The sequence below is a fragment of the Oreochromis aureus genome, linkage group 7 (assembly GCF_013358895.1).
Source record: "Oreochromis aureus strain Israel breed Guangdong linkage group 7, ZZ_aureus, whole genome shotgun sequence".
In the NCBI taxonomy this organism is placed as follows: Eukaryota; Metazoa; Chordata; class Actinopteri; order Cichliformes; family Cichlidae; genus Oreochromis; species Oreochromis aureus.
Window position 1 is genome coordinate 17704956 of NC_052948.1, and position 19107 is coordinate 17724062.

Genomic DNA, 19107 nt, shown 5'->3' on the forward strand with positions numbered 1-19107 from the left:
CTCAGGTGATTTCACATATACGTTATAAACCCGTTTTCATCTTATGCCACAACCTAATTTTAGCTAATCAACCGGCTTCTGCATGGCAGACCACGAACGGTCTCTTTGCCAAAACCGGGCTTATCCGCGTAAAAACTGCGTCACTGCTCTTTGTGTGATTCCACGGCTGCAGATGGATACCATTGCTAAGCCTCGGATAATGCATGTGTGTAATGTGCAGTGATAGAAGAGAGCAGTCTGAGATAAAAGTGTGCCTTTTAACGTCACATGACCTCATCCGGCAAAGGTCTCAGTTGATCCCACGGGCTGCTGCTATATGGCTATGAGCGCAAACCTGCCTGCAGGAAAAATAGTCATGCATCAGAACATGCAACTGGAAGCAATTAGTGTCCAGAACAGCTGGAATTCCCTGAAAGGTGAAAGCACTTATATTTGACTAATATGTGAATGAATTTAGTTTTTTTTTTAAACGTAATCTTTTCATTTTTCAGCCCGATTAATGAAAAAAGATTATACGTATTTCAGTGTTGAGCTTTTCTTGTACTTGCCGCCTTTTTAAAGCAATCAGCGACAAAGCAGTTAAATGAAAAAGCCACTCCCCGCTGTTAGATAATAATTATAAGGATCATCGTTTGGCCTTTAAAATACAGTCTGGCTTTTTTATATTAAAAGAAAAACTTAAAAAAAAAAAAAAAAAAGAAGCTTGTCCAGATGTTGTCCATCTGTGATTTTGAGGCTTCAGGGGGGCAACGCACTATTGTGTGTATTTGTATAACAGTTTTCTGGAATGGTTCACTGCCTTTAGGCCACCATACATCAGCAGCGGCGCTGCAGTGCGTGCAATGGGCGTGCGCACGCCTCCGGGTGCTGCTGCGCGCCCCCGCCTGTGTGTGTGTTTGTATGTCGGTGAACTGGTGGGAGAGAGAGAGAGGGGAGAGGACCGGTGGCTGAGAGAGGCATCGGAGGCAAGTGCAAGAGGTTCGGCGCTCTGAGCGGGGACTCCACGTGAATAACCGCGGCTCACGGCTTCGCTCTGTCGCGGGAGGCTGAAGACACAGGAGGGGTTTTGTGTTTCTCACCGCCCAGGGAGGAGGTAAGGTGAGCTAAATTAGACCATTCATAATAAGCACGTGTCGTGTGGCTTACGGTTCACTGACAGGAGTTTTGTGGCACGTTGGAAGGATGCCGATAGAAAAACTGCCCCTCTTTTAGCTCCTTCTCGGGGGGTGGGAGTGTGCAGGAGTGGTTTATTTTAAATAACACGCCGCGCTGTTCAGGGTGGTATTTTACGTGTAAGGTGATCGTCAGAGAGAGCGAAAAGGTGTGGGACATATTCCGGTGAGCGACTGTCAAATCAAAGGGTTGACACGTACCGTGACGCGTTAAAGATGCTGAGGGGAAAAGCACAAAAAACAAATCATTGGCACTTATTTGCGAATATTGTCTTTGGACTTGATCTTTTTTGCTTCGATCATCACATCACATATCACATGGTGTAGATATAGTGGATATTCCCACAGATAGATAGACAGCTCTACTGTACTTGACAGTTGCTTTTTATAGTCCCGTGTTGATGAAATCGCTGTCTGGATACACGCACAATCCCTCATAAGCTGATTTGCTTCCCACATGTTTGATTCCCCTCATTTTCATATCACAACTCTGTGTTGTTTTGACTGACCAGTCACTTTGCTGAGTCTAATTTCCCTTCATGGGACTGAATCTGATTATGATAGGCCCCCCCTGAGATTTCACAGAATTCATCTCGCACCATTTTTCCACCAGTCAAAACAATTCATTTACTGGAAAAAAAACTCCCAAACATATTTTCACACAATCCTCTCTTCCCACTCCACCTCCTCCCCCGTCTGTCTGCCCCTTGGTCAAAGCTTCAGTAAAGGGGGAACTCACCATCATGCAACAACACCCCTCCTCCTCCTCATCCCCTCCTCTGCTCATCCCCAGACACTCTCACTCATACATACACGCAGACACACATGCTTTGACTGCACACTTTCGCTGCCTGCTCAGTTGGCCAAATTAATGCAATGCTAATGACCTCTGTGTTATTGTCTGAAGCTCTTGCCTTGCGCTTACTGCTCTGAAAAGCCTGACACACTTTCTAGTAATGTTTATTCACTCCAAGCAGACTATAGTTAATCTGGTTAAGACGATAACAATATCCCTCTATCCTTGCCTTATGTCTAGTTTGCATTAATTCATAAAACTGGCGGCAAAAATGTACGTCCCAGACAGTTTGTGTGCTTTGTGGTAGTCTCTTGATCAGGATGTAGCTTGAGCTCAGAGAGGCTTTAATCCACAGCTACTGGAGTGCCGCTAACAGGACATTTCAGCCTCATTTGACAAATGTGGAGAAATCGGGACAAGATAGCGACCTACATTGTGCTGCCTTCTTTACTTTCAACCTCGTCACAAATGACTCTAGACGGGGAGATTTGCATAACTAAGGGATTATCATGACACACGTTGGCCAGAGTTATTGTGAGAGCACCAGTCAGTCACACTGCACGCTGACCTAAAACCAGCGATGGGCAACTTTGCTCCGGGGGCTATGGGAAAAGCTTGGGTGTTGGAGGGAAAATGCCACCAATTTCTCCCTGTGGGCTGCAGAAAAACGCAGGCTATTCTGTGAGAAGTCATCAACGCGCCTTCTGTAAGCAGCCGTCCGTGGACATTCACAGGCCAGAACAAAGTGCCTCATAGAAAGGAAGATTTGTTCTGTGTCACTTGTTGTAATGATGACATAATTTCTTTCAGGAACTGGTCTGAACCTGAGAGCCTGCCATTTCATCAAGGGTACATTTGAGTCATGTCAGAGTAATGCCTGTTTAGGGAAGCAGCACGTATTCCGAGATGAAACAATAACACGATTCCGGCAAAGTGAAGCTGAAGTCAGGGTGGGAGACGGCTAGTCTCAGTAGACGTTTAGAAAGAGGGACCTGTCAGTGTAAAGGTCGCTTCTGGTTAATCACAAGTGTCTCTTTTTTCCAAGTCTTGACAATCATTTATGTGACATTTCATAGTTTTTATGTTCTGAATTAACTAAGTGCTAAAATCTGGAAATGGGAATATGAAGACATTACTAGAATTAAGGCCAACCAAGCATGAATCTAGGCATTAAAACCAGGAGTAAATGATTCAGTAATCCATCAGTGAGTTGATATTTGATACAAATATAGCATGCATAGCAACTTTAGATCATACAACATTAACAACAATTTTCTGGGTGCAGTTTCTCAAATGAAATATTTTATGCTATATGATGATGAACAGAAGATATTTTAGACCTCGGTCTGAGCGCTAAAAAACATTAAGGAACAAGAAAACATCTCGGGTTTCTTTGACATTTGTTTAAAGAAAAGAGTCAACTGATTAATTGAGGAAAACAATAATAAATTAATTGGCAATTCATCTATTTCAGTTTTTACCTAAAATCTGGTATCTGCACATGCTATATACATATATATGTGTGTGTGTGTTAGGCAAGAGACTATTAATCATACTATGAACATTTAGTAGTGCATGAGGAGTTTTGAAATGTGTATGATATTATAACTATTGTAATTCTTGCCCCTTTTTTAAGGATGTGGCTATATTCCCAGATCTCAGCAAATATCTTGATATTGATTCCAGTTCCTGTAGAAATTATGACTGAGGAGCTGAAGCCAACCATAAATACCCCCTGCAATAACTTCTTTTTCATGCTAAAGTGCACACGCACAAATCAATAATTTACCATCATAAGTCACTCCAGCTGATTGACTGAATGATTGAGTGAGTTCTGGCAACACGTGTTCTCGTGTCCCGAGTGAAGAGGATCCAGCAGCCATTGTGAATAGAAACGCCGTGCTGCTCGGCTGTGATGAGACTAAATTCCCTGGGGAATGATGGAGGCCCATGCCTATCCATTAGTGTCACTGCGGTCTGGGTGTTTCGTCCCAGTGGAGCTATCACGCACAGCAGCGCAGCACACTGACATCATTTGGACCTCCTTGTCATAAGCATGTTCGTCTCATTTTGGGACTGATGAGTGCCTCATTATAGGACCACAGAGGGAACGGTGCTCTGCCTGCTTCACGGCTGCTTGATCACTTTCACTTTTTGTAATTTGGACAAATGTATGCAGAAGCAAAGAAAGGCATTTATACATGTTCATTACATGTGCCCATGTTTTACTTTCCTTCTCTCTCTGTCTCTCTCTTGGTGAGTCGGGCCTGCTTGGTTGCAAGCTGGTGGGTACAATTAGAGTTTCACAGTCAGTTAAGCAGCAGCTCTAATGGGAATTGACACATTCCTGTGAATCCCTCCACACAGCTGCAACTGTTGGTGTTTACACCATAGACTTGTATTTTATTATCGGGAGTAAATGGCGACAGATGACTAAGAAAAATGGGTAAACGAAGTAAGTAAAAAGTACAAAGTGAACCTCGATTAGATAGATGTCTTGGTTTCGGTTTCTCCTTTTACTTCTTGCTGTTATGGATATTGATTAGAATTTATTAACACCAGTGCCACTGCTGAGTTTTCCTATTGGTCAGATTTTTTTAAATTGATCCCCATGTTGTTTACTGATTGGATTTACATGTGAGAAAAAAAGTAAGCTTGCACAGGTTTGTATCATCAATTCAAATACCTGGACCTGACTCTAATTACTGTACAAAAACAGACTTGGATGTGCAAAAGCTTTGACACATTAACTCATAATGGATTGGTACTGGTTTTTAACTGGAACCAGTAGTTGATTCCTATCACTGCTTGTAACAGCACATTAAATAGCTGACGAAAGGGTCTGATGATTTGATCAATTGGTGCACAGACAGAAAATTCATCATCAGCTGTTTGGACATGTTTCTAATAATTTTAATAAAAGTAAAATAATAAAAATGCTTTGATTCAAGCTTCGCACGTGTTAAGGTTTTCTCACACTAATATCTGAAACAGAGCAGTCTAAAGCCTGAGCTTTTGGCAAGTAGGGATTACTTAGCACATATACTGGCCATCTGCCTTTGCAACAGTATATGACAGAAAACAATGAGCATCCTTTAAGCGTGTTTGTTGTTGCCTAAATTCAAGCTTTTCGAATCTGAGGACTTATTATTTAGTCATCTTTTGAAATAAACTAAATACCATTGGCTATGGTTTGGATGAAAAAAAGCGAGATGTATGTTAATAATTATGTCGGATTAAGCTCTGGAAACAACAAAAAAGAGGCATTATTGTTACTTTAAGGATTTCATAAAGCAAATAATAATAAATCACCAAATGAAGATCAAATGAATCACTGATGGAAAAGCTGTTAGTCATAGCCCCGACTCGGAAGCCCTGCTGATCAGAGATGCTGTGCTTAGTGAATTAAAAGTTGATTTGCTGTTAAATTCTGCTATAGATTTTGGACAGCAGGTAGTTGGACAGATGGTGGATGGATGGAGGTCAGTGAAGACCTCCTTGGATGGCCCCCTGTGACCAAATCATTACATTGGAGCTTCATACCATGACGGTCATCAAGCCCAGTCACTCAAGGTTGCCAAGGGAACCCTAATATTACTCATGTCAGGTTATCACACCCTTTAGTAAGTACAAAGCATTTAAGGATGTTCTTTTCTGTCCTAAGTAAGTGCCAGGGGGGTGACAGCAATAGACCCTTTTGAAATGGGACATTGAGATAATGGAATGTAATGTTGCTGGTTTTATGTTCTCTCTCTGTCCCCTTTAGACCTCCTTGTTAACTAGGTGATCTGAACCACTCAACCTCGAGTTTAGAGATCCAATGGGAACAAATGGAAATTCAACTCGATGTTTGCTCCAGGAGTGCATTTTATGAGATCTCATCAGATGCGCTGCTTCCTTGCTACTGGCTAGGGGGGGAGGAGGAGGGAGGAAAAGGAAGAAGTGGGAGTGTTTTCAAGCTTTTGGGGTTCCAAGGGGGAGGGAGGAGGGGTGGATCATGTACCTCCATGGACGCTGAGAATGGGCAGGGGGGAACAAAGGGGGTCTGTTTTCTCATTCTCTACTGGCAGGGAGGCTTTTATCGCCTCTTGCCTTGCAGTATGTGTGTGGGTGGGTGGGTGGGGGTGGTGGTAATGCCGGGGAGGGGTGATGCAGGGGTTATGCTGAAGGAGATCCACAATAGAAACTGTGGTGTTGGAGCCTCTCTTTGAACAGCTGAAGAGGGCTGGAGAGGCAGTCCTTGCTGGAGCGACAGCCTCGGGCCTGTTGAAGCTCTGGCCAACTTTGGATGGGCAGCAGATGTTGGAGAGGTAGCTGGTGGCCGAGTGGCAGCACATAACAACGACCGGTGCTTCCCTTTCCTGTCCTGAAAACAACAGGAGGTGGGCATTGCTCCACTGGCAAGGTGCAGGCTGGCCAAAATTGCAGGGAATACAGGAACAGTGTGCACTTGAAAGCTTTCTGCTCCATTCTCAAGCTTCCATCTTCCTCCTATTTGCATAGAGCTTAAGGGAAAAAAAAAACACGTTGCACATCCCACTCTTTGCTGGCACTGCGATGCAGCCCACTTGTGTAGACTAATAGCTCAGAAAATACATCACCACAGCTCTTTCTCTGCTTATAAAATTGGCCTGTACCGTGCCAAAAATCCACCGCAATCCCCAAGCCTCCGCAGTCTTACTAGTCTCTTGTTGAACACTGCATCCAACAAAACTTGCAGAAATGGGGGTCTGCAGAGATAAGCAGAGCAAAGGCTTAGATTATCTTTGTTGCCCCAGCGCATGATGCAACAGCGAATCAACAGGAAAAGAAGGAGACACTTCGCTGTCAGCTCATGAATAAAGTTGACATCGAAACACAAAGTGGCTTTGCCATGGTTCAGGACTCGCTGACCTCGAGGTCTTATTTAGGCCAGGCGCTCTAATGCCCTTACCCTCTGCTCCACCCCTCTACCCCCTCCCACACCCTGGCTGAGGGTAAGATACCATGTTAGAAGCTCAGCAGCCACCACTGAAGGGCCCTTAATCCAAGTGGGATGACAGTTTGGCTCTGGATGCCGTTTCTGCAGTGCTGAGACCAATGAGCTTTTCTTCCCCTCTTTTTCATCCCTTAAACCTCCCAAATACAACCACAGGAATCCTGGGAAAAAAGCAGTTCTCGGGGAGACAGAGGAATAGGATGGCAAACAAATCAAAGTGAGGATCTCCGATTCCTCCTTTGTAGAGCAGATAAATGTGCACATTCACAGAGGTATCAAAAGGACACAGTGTTGACTTCAGCTGCAATTTTTTTTTGTCCTGGTGCCACATGTAGTGTAAAAAACATAATCTATAACCAGATAATCTTTGTCCAGGCTTCAGAATGATTAGGGAAGATTGAGGTCAGAAAACCATTAGAATCATCAAATTTAGTGATGCTGCCACATCAAATCCCTTTTCCTGCCTTTGAACCAATCGGCAGAGCCATCCATGGACCACATGTTCACAGAGGTTCAAATGGGCCATCCATTATTTGAAACAATAACGAGCATCATGCATGTTTGCCATTACTGTTACTCACTCTGCCAGGCAGCTGCAGCTGATTCTGCTTTTCCACACTGGTGACACTCCCACTGTGATGTGCAGTAATCTCTGGGATGTGAGCTTTGTTTAGTATTTATAAAATTTAGTTTGGAAATTTGTCAGCTGATCCCTTGACACAATATGATCACATAAAAACGTCAAATATTTGTTGTATTCAGAACGTTGAATGTTAAAATGCGCTGAATGCATTAGAATGTATTTCTGCCCCTTTACTCTAAAAATGTTAACACCATCAATACAGAAAATCATAATTTAATCTTGGACTTCATGGTGAATAGCAGCACTTATGTCCCCTGTTGGACCCAAGTGCAAGAAGAAGGAGCCTGGAAATATTTCCTCTGCAGTGAAAATTTTAAATCAGTTTAAATTCAAATTAAATCTCAAGCTGCTATTACTCAGTATATTCAAGTAGATTCAAGCATTTTAAAATTCCTGTTATATCAAAGCATATTTTTTTCAACTATGGGAAGCCTGTGAATTTGATTAATTAACTAAAACCCAAGGTCATCCTCTCTGGTGTTCTAGGGTATTATGCCAGAGCAATTTAGAATCAAACGTGAGCAATGGAATAGCAATCAGTATAATCTCTGTGTGTTCAGTCCTGTGCTGGATTCTCAGCGCTGTGCATCTTCAGGAACTGGAGGAATGTAATTGTCACTAAGATCATTCCTTTCTGTGGGCTAGTTCGGCCCAGCTGGAGGAAGGGAGAATGGGCATGGCAACTTCATTTATCAGGATCTCCGCTGTGGCTGGCTGGCCTGATAACCCAATCAAATGTCTAGTGTGACTAAGAGCCGTCTGGGCGAACACTAGGCTTTTTTCAGTTCTCCATGTGGAAATATCAATGAGGCTTTGTCAATGTGCCATTGTTGATAGCCAGAGCCCTGTGGTGTTAAAAACCTAATGCAGACTCTCAAAGAAAAAAAAGTCTCAATAATAATCTTTGTTTACTATTTTCTTTACATTTTCACACTATATTTGGACCTTGGCATTGAATGGCATTCCTGGTGTTGGTGTTAGTCGGCAGTGTGCCGGTAGAAGCTGAAAAGATTCTGGTTTGAGGCAGACCTAATGCTCGGGTCTTCAAGGTTGGCTGGTTTTTGGGCCTCTCTGGGGCTCAAGGCACAATGACCACATCTCTCAATGAGTGGAGCCACAGTGGACATGTTACTCAAAGGGCTTACTGCATGACAGGGAGCACGCCTCCACAGATACAAGAGAAAAATAGCACACTTTTCACTCTGAGGTGGATTTCATATAGCTCACAGTTCTGGTGTCAATATCTTGATTGTAGTTGACATTTAAGGGAATGCATAAGGCAAAGGGCATTCTTTAGATGTTCTCTGCTGCTTTCATGAAATGTGTTTGGTTTGGAATAATGGATTAAATTGTTAATGTACTCAGAGGGAGGTGGCGGTCGGATCATTCTGAAGTATTCCTAGATTTCTCTATACATTTATTTTTTACCCAAGCTGTGCACGTCTGAGGCTTTTACATAATCAGTCAAACTGCTCTCTGAGTTAAAATCTCAGTTTTCCCTGATTGAAGGATCATGATTAAAACTGTAGGTTTCCAAAGCCTGTGCCTGAGATCATGATATGCATGGTGCTTAAGGAATTATTTAAACCTGTTTTATAATCCATGATTGTAGGTATGGGGTTTAAAAATAAAAAGGAGCAGTCGTGCCCTGAGAGCAGATTATGCACGGATCTCCACCACTCTGGCTTGGTTTCTGCCTCTATCTTTTTCTTTGTTTATTTCATTTCCTTTTTAAGTCTTTTCTATATGACTTTTCATAGATTTCATTTCTCCATTTGGTAACCTTTACTTTTGCTTGTCATTATTCACAAATTAGATGAGACCATTAATATCTGATTTCCCAGAAATGTCTGTAATGCGTACTTGCATCTGGATCTGGGTTAGGTTTGCGTGTATCTCAAGAGCTTACAAGTTTATACAATGATACCCAATGGTACAGCCCACGGTGTATTAGTAGCATTCATTATATGCTTGCAGATTTTATGAATTTAGATTTTCTTCTTCCACTGCTGCCTTTTAAAATCAGGCGTTGTTCGCTGATGTAGCGCTTAATCTGTCCACAATAGGGCAACTACATGGAGGTCAACTTGATTGGATTCTCCACAGTCATCTGCAGTGAAAAAAAATCTAATTAAGCTTCAAGCACCTAAGTCAAACTCCCTAGGATTACCCTGGCCCTGCACCCAAAACCTGGTCCTGGGAGATTGTGATAACTCTACTCCCATAATCTGAAGCCTGGGAAGACTAGAGGGGGGTGTTGGCAGTGAAATCCATACAAACCGAATCTACCCACCTACCCAACTGCGGGGATAGCTGAGTCACGTAAAAAAAATATATGACGTAAATTAAGTTAAAATCAAACATCGCAGTGCGAGATTTACCAAAGTCGAGCTTGTGTTAACATTCAATGCCACAGCAGGACACAGTGCAAATAGCTACAGTGTGTTTCGAAGAGATAATGATAGAAAAAAAACTGATTTCATGCAGAGTTTCATCCGTATCGTTCACAATCCCCTGAGCTTTGAAGTCAAATTGGAAGTGTGTCTGTATGGGTGGAAACGACAGACAGATTACAGAACAGAAAACATGCTTTGAAAGAGCTTTTAACCCCCCACCCCCACCCCCTACCTCCTCCTACTCAAATCTGCCTTTTTCAGAGACAAATAAAACCCACCAAAGTATCTTCTCTTTTGTCCCAACTTTAAGATGTGGGTTGGATGTAGATTTTCCACTGAGCGAAAAATCCATGTTTGTTGTGGTCACCACAGTCCTCGAAACAGCTTTTTTGTTCGGAAGATAACTCACAACGGGAGACCGCTATTGATCAGTCGTTCCCCTAAAGGAAATGGGGATGAAGTGGGAAGAGGGGAGGACAGTGAGGGGGTCAAGATGGGGTAAAAGACACGGATGTGCCAGTGACCAGGACATGGTCTCCATCTCACCAGGATGCAGCTAAAATATGGCTCTCTTCTTCTGATCCTGGAGACAATGCACCTGCTGGAGGCCTAAGGATTTGACCTTTCCCCGTCTATCATCAAGGTATCACTTTATGTATGCAATTTGATTTTATGCATTTTCCTTCTTTTACTCATCGCCACAAAATTAAAAAGCTGCAAGAGCTTGTGATCTCTTCCTGCTTTCTCGCGGGAGTTGATTGTGAGTTGTTTTCTTTTCTCCCCTCAGTCTAGCATCAAAATGCAGCCAGACTGAAAGCTAAAAATGCTCTTTTGGCCCCAAAACAAAAGCCTCTGAATTAGTTTCACTCAGCCTGTTTATCTGAGCTGTGATTCAGCTGAAATGGGACTTTGGATATGAATTTTGAGTGGAAGCAAAGCGCTGGCAGAAGTGGCAGAGCCTTGTCCTTGACAGCCTTGTTGAATTAATTCCTTCCAAATAGCTGGTTTAAAGAATGAAAAGAAGAGTGTTGAATAAAAGCTAATACTGATCTGATGCTATCTACGGCACAGGTTCAATTTTTAACCGTAGTGTCTTTTTGAAACCATCCGTTTTTACCCATGTGACTCATATTGTGTGCGGAGTTAAAGCGTAATGGAATAGGTGGCCACCCAGGACAGCTTGTCATAGCACTTCAGTTTGATTGACACGCCACTTCTTTTTTCACATTGGACATGGTAAAATTGTATAAAAGTGACTCTTTAGCATAACATTGGACAATTGCATGCTTAACCTCCTTCATTCTCTTCTAGGGCTCGATTAATTCAAACCGGAGCAACTTCAACATATCTGTGTTTTGTAATGCTAAAATTAGCAGAATCTGAGGCATGTGCTTGATTTGGTAATAGGGGAGGTGAATTTGTTGCTGTGGGCTACGTGGATGTGTACGTCATTGTATAAATAACTTGTGATATATTACATTTTCTTTTAAAAATCAGGTGAGAAGCTGGAGTTTGAAGGTTCACTCCTGACCTCGGGAATAACAGCATCCATTCGATGTTTTTTCCAGCTTTCATCGACATCCTTGCTTCCTTCACATGCAGGTTATTTAGTTTTTATGAAACAGTTATTACCCTATACATTGGGTAGAATATTCTAATAGGAAATAATGAAAAAAAATTAATTGCTGTGGTGGTTAGCCCTGTTACCTCACATCAAGAAGGCCAAATCCACCATCTGTCCAGGGCCTTTCTAGGTGGAGCATAAGTTTTCTTTGAGTATTCTGGTTTCCTCCCGCAGTCCAAAAACATGCAGTTAGTGAGGTTAAGATAACTGCGCGCGATGCGATTGTCAATGCGATTGCGTGTCTGTTTCTGTGTTAGCTGCGTGACATGCTTTCAACCACATCCTTCCAGAGTACACCTTGCCTCTCACTTGATGGTAGCTGGGATAAACTACAGCAGCCATTGCAACTCTGAATTGGATAAACAACGTATTTCTGGGTTTTAGACTGATGGTGAAAAGAAACATGTCAACGTGCACACTCGGACCTGAAAAACTGCTGAGAGTCATTTAATTTAACAATTTAGTCAGTATCACATCAGATTAAAGAAATCATTGATCATAAAAAAATCAATCATTAGCTGCAACTCTAATAGACGTTGTTCAGTAAACACTGTATGTGCCTTCATATTGTTCAGCTCTAATGGGAACGTTTTGTGTTGGCTTCCAGAGTATCAATTCAGTCCTGAATACTCATTTGCTGAGTTTTAAACACGGATTTCTATGATTAGCTTATTCCCTTTCATCCAAAGCATGGCGGTATGTGGATTAAATATAACTCAAGATAACATCATATTAATCTGCAAAGGCTAATTTCAGTAAGTTCTGTCATTGTACTACAACTACCTTTTTCCCTCCTCTCCTCCATAACCTCATCTCCTACACAGAACTAACCCATCTTAGAGGAAATACTGAATGCATTATTTGGTATAAACAGCTCCACGTAAAGATGCATTTATTGGATCGTTTATGATAGCGGGATACAAATGTTTCCCACATTTCACACAGTGGCTGATCTCAGTGGTTCCAAGTGCAAGAGCGCTGCTGTAAATGTTTAATGGCGAGTTAAGGGATAAGGGCCATCTTCTGTCTCTTTCTGCATAGTGTCTCATTCCAGTCTGGCCAAGCTCCAGTGCTCACTGCAGCATTCTGACTCACTATATTGCTGCATTGAGCCTAGATACAAAGCATCTCTGGAGACCTTTTAGCTCCGCTGGAGTTATGCAGTATATTGAGTAGGACAAACTTGGCCAGACGACTAGGATCATTTGTCACTTTAGTCGCGTGCACCTATATTTTATTTTTATGGCCTGACCTTCGGCTTCACAACCTCAGTGCGCAAACGGCAGACCACCAGCCACTAGCCCGCGTCACGGTCAAAGTGTCAGCGTTTCGGTGAAGCCCTGGCTGCTCTTCAATGGCCCTTTCACTGCCACTTGGTGACAATGCATTTTTTCCATGCCATAAAGCAGATGCTGTATTCTAGCAGTACAATACAAGGCCCATCTGAAACTGTTTACCATGTGAAAGGCACACCGGGATCAGGATGCCTACCACTGTGTGGGGCTTTTTGACTTGCCACTCTATAATGAGTGCACGCTGGAAGGAAAAGGAGCGCGCAGCTTTAACTGGCATTGTAATCACTGCATGGAGAGAGGAAATGCAGTATAAAGTGCTGATCCAGCCTATTCTTCCCAGGCCAGGGCTTTTTAGACTTATCTGAATACAGAGATTACTGTGACACCATATGAGCTTGTCAGCAGTTGCACCCATACCAGATAAATAGGGAGGAAATTTGCAGTTTACGCACCCACCTAAAACAGATTATGCTCTGAGTCATTTAATCTCTTATGCCACCGTCCCTGATTGATACAGCTGTGGCAAGTTTTCTCTAAGATGAGGTCTCTGATCTTTTCCGACCTCTTTCTCTGGAAGTCAAAAATCAAGAACTAACAAGTGGAAACATCTTGACTGCAGAGGCTTATCCGGTGTAACAGAAAACCCCCGCAGTTAAATCATTATCTTTGTACGACTAGTACCTGTCTTCTCTTGTGTTGCTATTTGTTGTCGACAAGTTGATGACGCTCAGTTTGTTCCAAGTTGTCTGCCCTCAGGCCTCGCTTTGTTATGAAGTCTCACCTCTCCACCTCTTATGGAAAAACAACTAAGACAGCGTTAAACCAGCCCTAATGGTGGACTTAGTGGTGGCCTGACAGCAAGACGTGTAGTGAGTAATTAAGCACTCAAGCAGTGAGGGACCCTGAAAGGCCAGAGGTACCCAACCTCACAGACTGGTCACAGTCAGATTCCTCTCCACCCCTAGAAGGGGTGTCAGAGACAGGGAAGGTATTCCTGAAGCTAAGGTCTCTTTGAGGGCTTATCCTGCTAGACAAGAGCTCTCTAAGGCCTCCAGCTGGTCATCAGTCATGTCAAGGACACGCATCATTCATGTCAAGAGCCTGAAGAAATAACAGCAGCGCCACAGACACAGGAGCGCAGATGGGGATGTTTTTAAGTATATTTAAATGACACCTTGGAGGAAGAATGGCACTGTGGGAAATACCTGCAGTGGTTGCAGCTGGCTGAGTGTTAAGATGAACTCACTCGCACATTCCTGCTGTTTATAGTTAATTTTGAGCAGCATTCTGTATCAAGTTAATGCATGCTTTGCAATAAGTTTGCAGAGAGATTTCTGGTTCACATAGGTTTTGAGTGTTTGGCTTCTCGTGGGTTTTATAAGGTTAGTATTGCAGAGTTTTAGCAAATACTCAACAGTTTACTGTGACATTTAGTCCTGAATAGTCTAATAACCCCAGTAATGCTTTTATTTAGTGCCTTATTTTATAGACGTCTAGACTTGCAGAAGGCTTCAGTTTGCAAAACCTGCAAAACCTGCTGTAGACTTTCTAATAACATCCTCATTTTTAATGTATGTGTGTGTGTGTTTTCTTTAATTGTTATTCAGCAAATTTTGGCTTTCTAAAACACTTGTCTATCTTGATAATTGTACACATTAAACCTGATAAACATCAGTATACTGGCATTGGCGTTGTGGGCATGTTTGGGCGTGCCGATTGGCATTTAGCTCAGAGCATCACTGTGCACAGTTTCACAGAGCTGCACAGAGTGTCGTGGTCCCCCTAAGCAGCTTTTCTAAAGAGTATATCCATTTAAGAAACTGTTTTAAAGACATTGTTGTTCAATGGGAAGCAGACACAGGCAAATATGCACCATTAATGAACAGACAACATGCCAGTTTAGCTCCAGACAACTCCAGAATATTTTTGATTTTCTTATTTTTTGTGTTTATACACCAGTTTGCATGTAATCATTAGTTATTATTAATTTCTAGGCCAAAAGCATGTCTTTTGTCCTGTCTGCCTCCCCTGACCCCCAAGCTCAACAGATGGCTGCCCCTCCCTGAGCCTGGTTCTGCTGGAGGTTTCTTTCAGTTAAAAGGGAGTTTTTCCTTCCCACTGTCGCCAAAGTGCTTGCTAATAGGGGGTTTGATTGTTGAGGTTTCTCTCTATGCCTGTAGGGTGTTTGTAGGGACTGTTGTTGTGATTTGGCACTATATAAATAAAATTGAATTGAATTATTACACTCTAATGGATGAGTTAAACATTGCCATGAAAGCATTCAGAACTGTCACATGTATTATTTTCAGTGGACTTTAGGGCAACATGGCTAAATAATTTTAACCTTTTCATGCATGAATTATGACATTATTTTTTCTTAAGTATTTTTATTCATCTTTAGGCATGAAAAGATGAATGAGAGAAAAAATCCTGATTGAGGTTGTCATAATTCCTGCTTGACAGGGTTAAATAACAACAATTACAGTGAAACATGTCATACATCTATAATGACATTAAACGACCAGTGGGTGGCAGGGTATGTAATAACACATCACTGTCCAGTGTAGTGGTTTATGTGTATGCCATCAACACTGACACAAATACAAGAAAACAGCCTTTTCATAGCTGTCCACTGTAGTGACCACTATGCGTGAAAGGGTTAAAGTTCTGCTTTATTTAAAAATAGGCAAATAAGTCAGAAGTTGCATCCTACTTCATTTTATGTGCTATAAAGCAGTTGTTTACCAGTTTATTTTTCCACTCCAGGAAGAGACTTGGTGTGAATAAATAACAGTGAGTAAGGGAAGAGCACTTTTAAGTGTGTTGTCAACACTTTCACATTTTTTGAATCGAAAAAATTGCCATCTATTCACCCAAAAAGCATTCCATCACTTTTTCTTCTTACGCTGCTGTCTGCGCTGTCATCTAAGTTATTTTAGCAGGGAGCATCTGTCCCATTTTGTTGTATCATTTCCCTGAGGAGTACACGGCATCTTGTCACAACCGGAGAAATGTTAGTTTTCCTTATCAAGAACGAAGCCGAGGGAACGCAGACCACAGAGACTAACCCATATACAGTGGAGGCTGTGTGAAATCCCTCCAGTTGCGAATAACTGAGCATGTCGCACAGATACCAGAGAAACCGTATCACTGAGCAAACCCGGGCCTGTAAAAGACAAAGCTTGTCTCCAGCAAATCAAGTGAAGGCTTTTTTTTTTCTTGTGCTCTGAGCCAGTGTCTCTGACATTGTGCATTCAGGCAGAGCTTGTCTTTTAGCTTCGTTGTGTCACTAATTTATTCATTTAAGCGGTTGCAGCCATATTCAAAGACAATGGCGCACAAGCTGTGAGTTGAATTAACCTCAATAATTATGCAGTTCTGAGGAAAAAAAAGCCCAATTGTTAGATACTCCTCAAAATTCCTGCCCCCTTCTGTGCTTAACATCCAACTGAATAGATTACTAACCCCAAGAAAAATCCAACCTTTCCCTTTAAAGCATCCTCTTGGATCAACAGGACGGTGCACTTTGACATTTGTTTTCATGGTATTTGCATCGCATCCTCCAAGGTCAAGCTTTCTGTTTATGTTTGCACTACTGATGGTTTTCATACTCAGCCTAATGGAAGTATCTATCCACTGTGAATGCATTTGCAAGGGATCCATTTTCTCAAAACACCATACAGGAATGCACTTTTAAGTGATTCCAATAAAAGCATGGTTCAAAGTGCTAATGGCACATGTGATCAATACGCAAGCTTTTTTACTGCATTTGAATCCATCAGATGTACACATCAATCCAAGGGCCATTTGAGTTGCAACAATAAGTTTATGAATATTCTATTGTGTATCACATTACTTTGATTTATTCCCACTAAAGGAGCTCATACTGTTAAAACACAGCGCATTATAATCCTGTAGCTTTAAGTCGATGTGAAGCCAAACATTTGACTAGCACAACAAGCGTTGAAATACATTTCATTGAAGTGGATTTATAAGAAAAAGAAAAACATCAGTTTGTAGAAAACATCAGCTAGCCCTCCAGGGTTTACATGCTAAACAAAAAGTCTGTCTGCACTTGGCGCATATGAGTGCTAACAAATTTCTTGTTTATGCTAAAAACCTTAAGTCAGTAGATCAGTTCAAAGTTTTGATATATAATTAGTCTTTTATCTGAAAAGTGCCTGGCATGTGTTTCTCACAGCTCCTCAAATGTGAGAATTTGAATAATCTCTGTCTGATCTAAATTTCAGTACATTTAGTGCTGCCCAGTCTGCAATCTGGGAACATGAATGTGGGCCTTGAGAAGCTGGGATTGTCTTCACTGTGTTCAGGCTGTTATAACACCTGGTCACAGCTGGCAACAATAGAGATGTTGTGAAGTGTTGGCTGGATGTGAAAAACATCAGACAAACACAACAATAACAGAAGCCCATTTGCATCCTCCACTCAGCTGCTAAAGTAAGGGCAGCCAAGATTCTGGCTAATGCATAAGACGTTGTTGGAGATGAAAGTCTCACTGTGGCAGTGTTCCTTGTGCTCAGCCTGCTTCAGATGAGATGCGGTGATGGATCTTGAGAATAGCAAGCCCGAGGATGTGGTTTTAGTCATGCATTTCTAAGAATAGAAACACCAAAAAAAGCTCTCGTGCTTGGTTTAAAAACTGAGATAATTTGTGCTTTAATGATTCAGGATCAATGGCTGTGATATGTGTTGTCCTCTAACTACATGGTCATTCCCACATTCAAACACAGTTTTGGTACTGCAGTTTGTGGCCAGTACCTTCTCTCTAGACAACCTGCATTCAGTGTGCGTGTGCATGTGTGCGTTTGGGTGTGTTTGGGGATATATGTGAGGGTGAATTATTGATGCAGTGTAAATCCAATCTGCCTCATGGCAGGTGTGCTGCGTTCTGTTTGCTCTGTGTGTGTCTGTGTGTGTGTGTTTATGTGTGTGAGACATTGTCAGAGACGAGGAAGGAGCTGTGCTGCAATTAAAAGGCAGCGCAGTCTGCAGTCCTGCCCACACAGATACAGCTGTAGGCATAGAGGCTATAGGCTCAGTGTACCTTGCATCCACACATGACCACTAGAGTGTTCACGAACATGGAAAACAGAGTCCTTCTCACTCTCCCTCCTCCCTCCACTCCTTTTCTCGATCTGTTGAGAGGTACAGTTTGCTTTTTTTCCCTTCTTTGCTTCCCCTGCCACCCTTCCTTCTCTCACCCTCTGTCTCCTGTGCTTTTTCTACTCTTTTCTCTCTCACGCAAACTTTACAGTGTGCCACACTTGAGCTGCAGCAGTCTGTTATTGTGCAGCATGCACAAGCTGCTAAGAGTCGAGTGGTGATATCATCCCATTGTCCCTGTGCTGTCACCTGCACCAAAGAGCATGGAGGCGAAAGAGAAAAAAAAGATGAGAGGAAAAGAGAAGTGGATGTAGGAGAAAGGTGGAGAAGGAATGAGATTAGAGTGTGAGGGAGGGATGGAAACATCCTGATGGGCATGGAGGGCTGCTTTGTCTTCCTCCACTGGGGCCAGTTAGGGAACACCAACCGCTGCAAAGACGTGTTTTTCAGGGCAAACAGAGACGACCAGACTTTGAGTACAAATATATTGATTTGGATATGTATTTACCTCATATATCTATAGAAGCAAGACAGGGAAGAGAAGGTTGAAGGAAGAGAATGTTGATTATTTTTTCCTATAATTAAAAAAAATCAAATAAATTTTGTCCCAGGTTTATAAATTGTTGCAGTTACTTTGCTATTAAGGATGTGAGGATCCTGGTATCTGACACAACAGAAAGAAACTGATACTACCATACACAGGAATATTATTTATGAGTATGACAATTAAAATACAAATACTAATAGTCATGTTCCTGTATAGGATTTTAAAAGTTTCCCAGCTTTACAGAAAGAAAAACTCTTATTGCAGACTGACTAGACTGTTCTAGTAATACTCCATTAGGTTTAACAGTATGTGAAGGTTGTTGCAAACTGCCCGTCAAGACTGCAGCCTTTTTGTCTCTGCCCCCTGCTGCTGTGGCCGCCTGCTCTCGCCTCCTTTCCAAGCTCACCAACAACGAGTCTATTAACAGCCCAAGGCAATGCTTTTAATGTGAAATGTACAGGAAGTGTTATGATTTACTCACGAGAACAAAACGCTTTGGATAATCTCCCTCTCTCGCCGAGATCTGGATTTG

General features: G+C 42.2%; 1 protein-coding gene across 15 annotated transcripts in view; it reads left to right on the plus strand.

Annotated features, from left to right (window-relative positions):
* The first annotated feature begins 918 nt into the window (after nucleotides 1-918).
* The window catches only part of LOC116332652 (neuronal cell adhesion molecule-like), a 74318-nt gene continuing 56129 nt past the window's right edge, over nucleotides 919-19107 (plus strand). For 14 of the 15 annotated variants that reach the window (XM_031755677.2, XM_039614618.1, XM_039614623.1 and 11 more), the window contains exon 1: nucleotides 919-1098. The gene's annotated coding sequence lies outside the window, so the exon portion shown is untranslated. The remainder of the gene's footprint in view (nucleotides 1099-19107) is intronic. The other variant, XM_039614613.1, reaches the window with a different exon arrangement.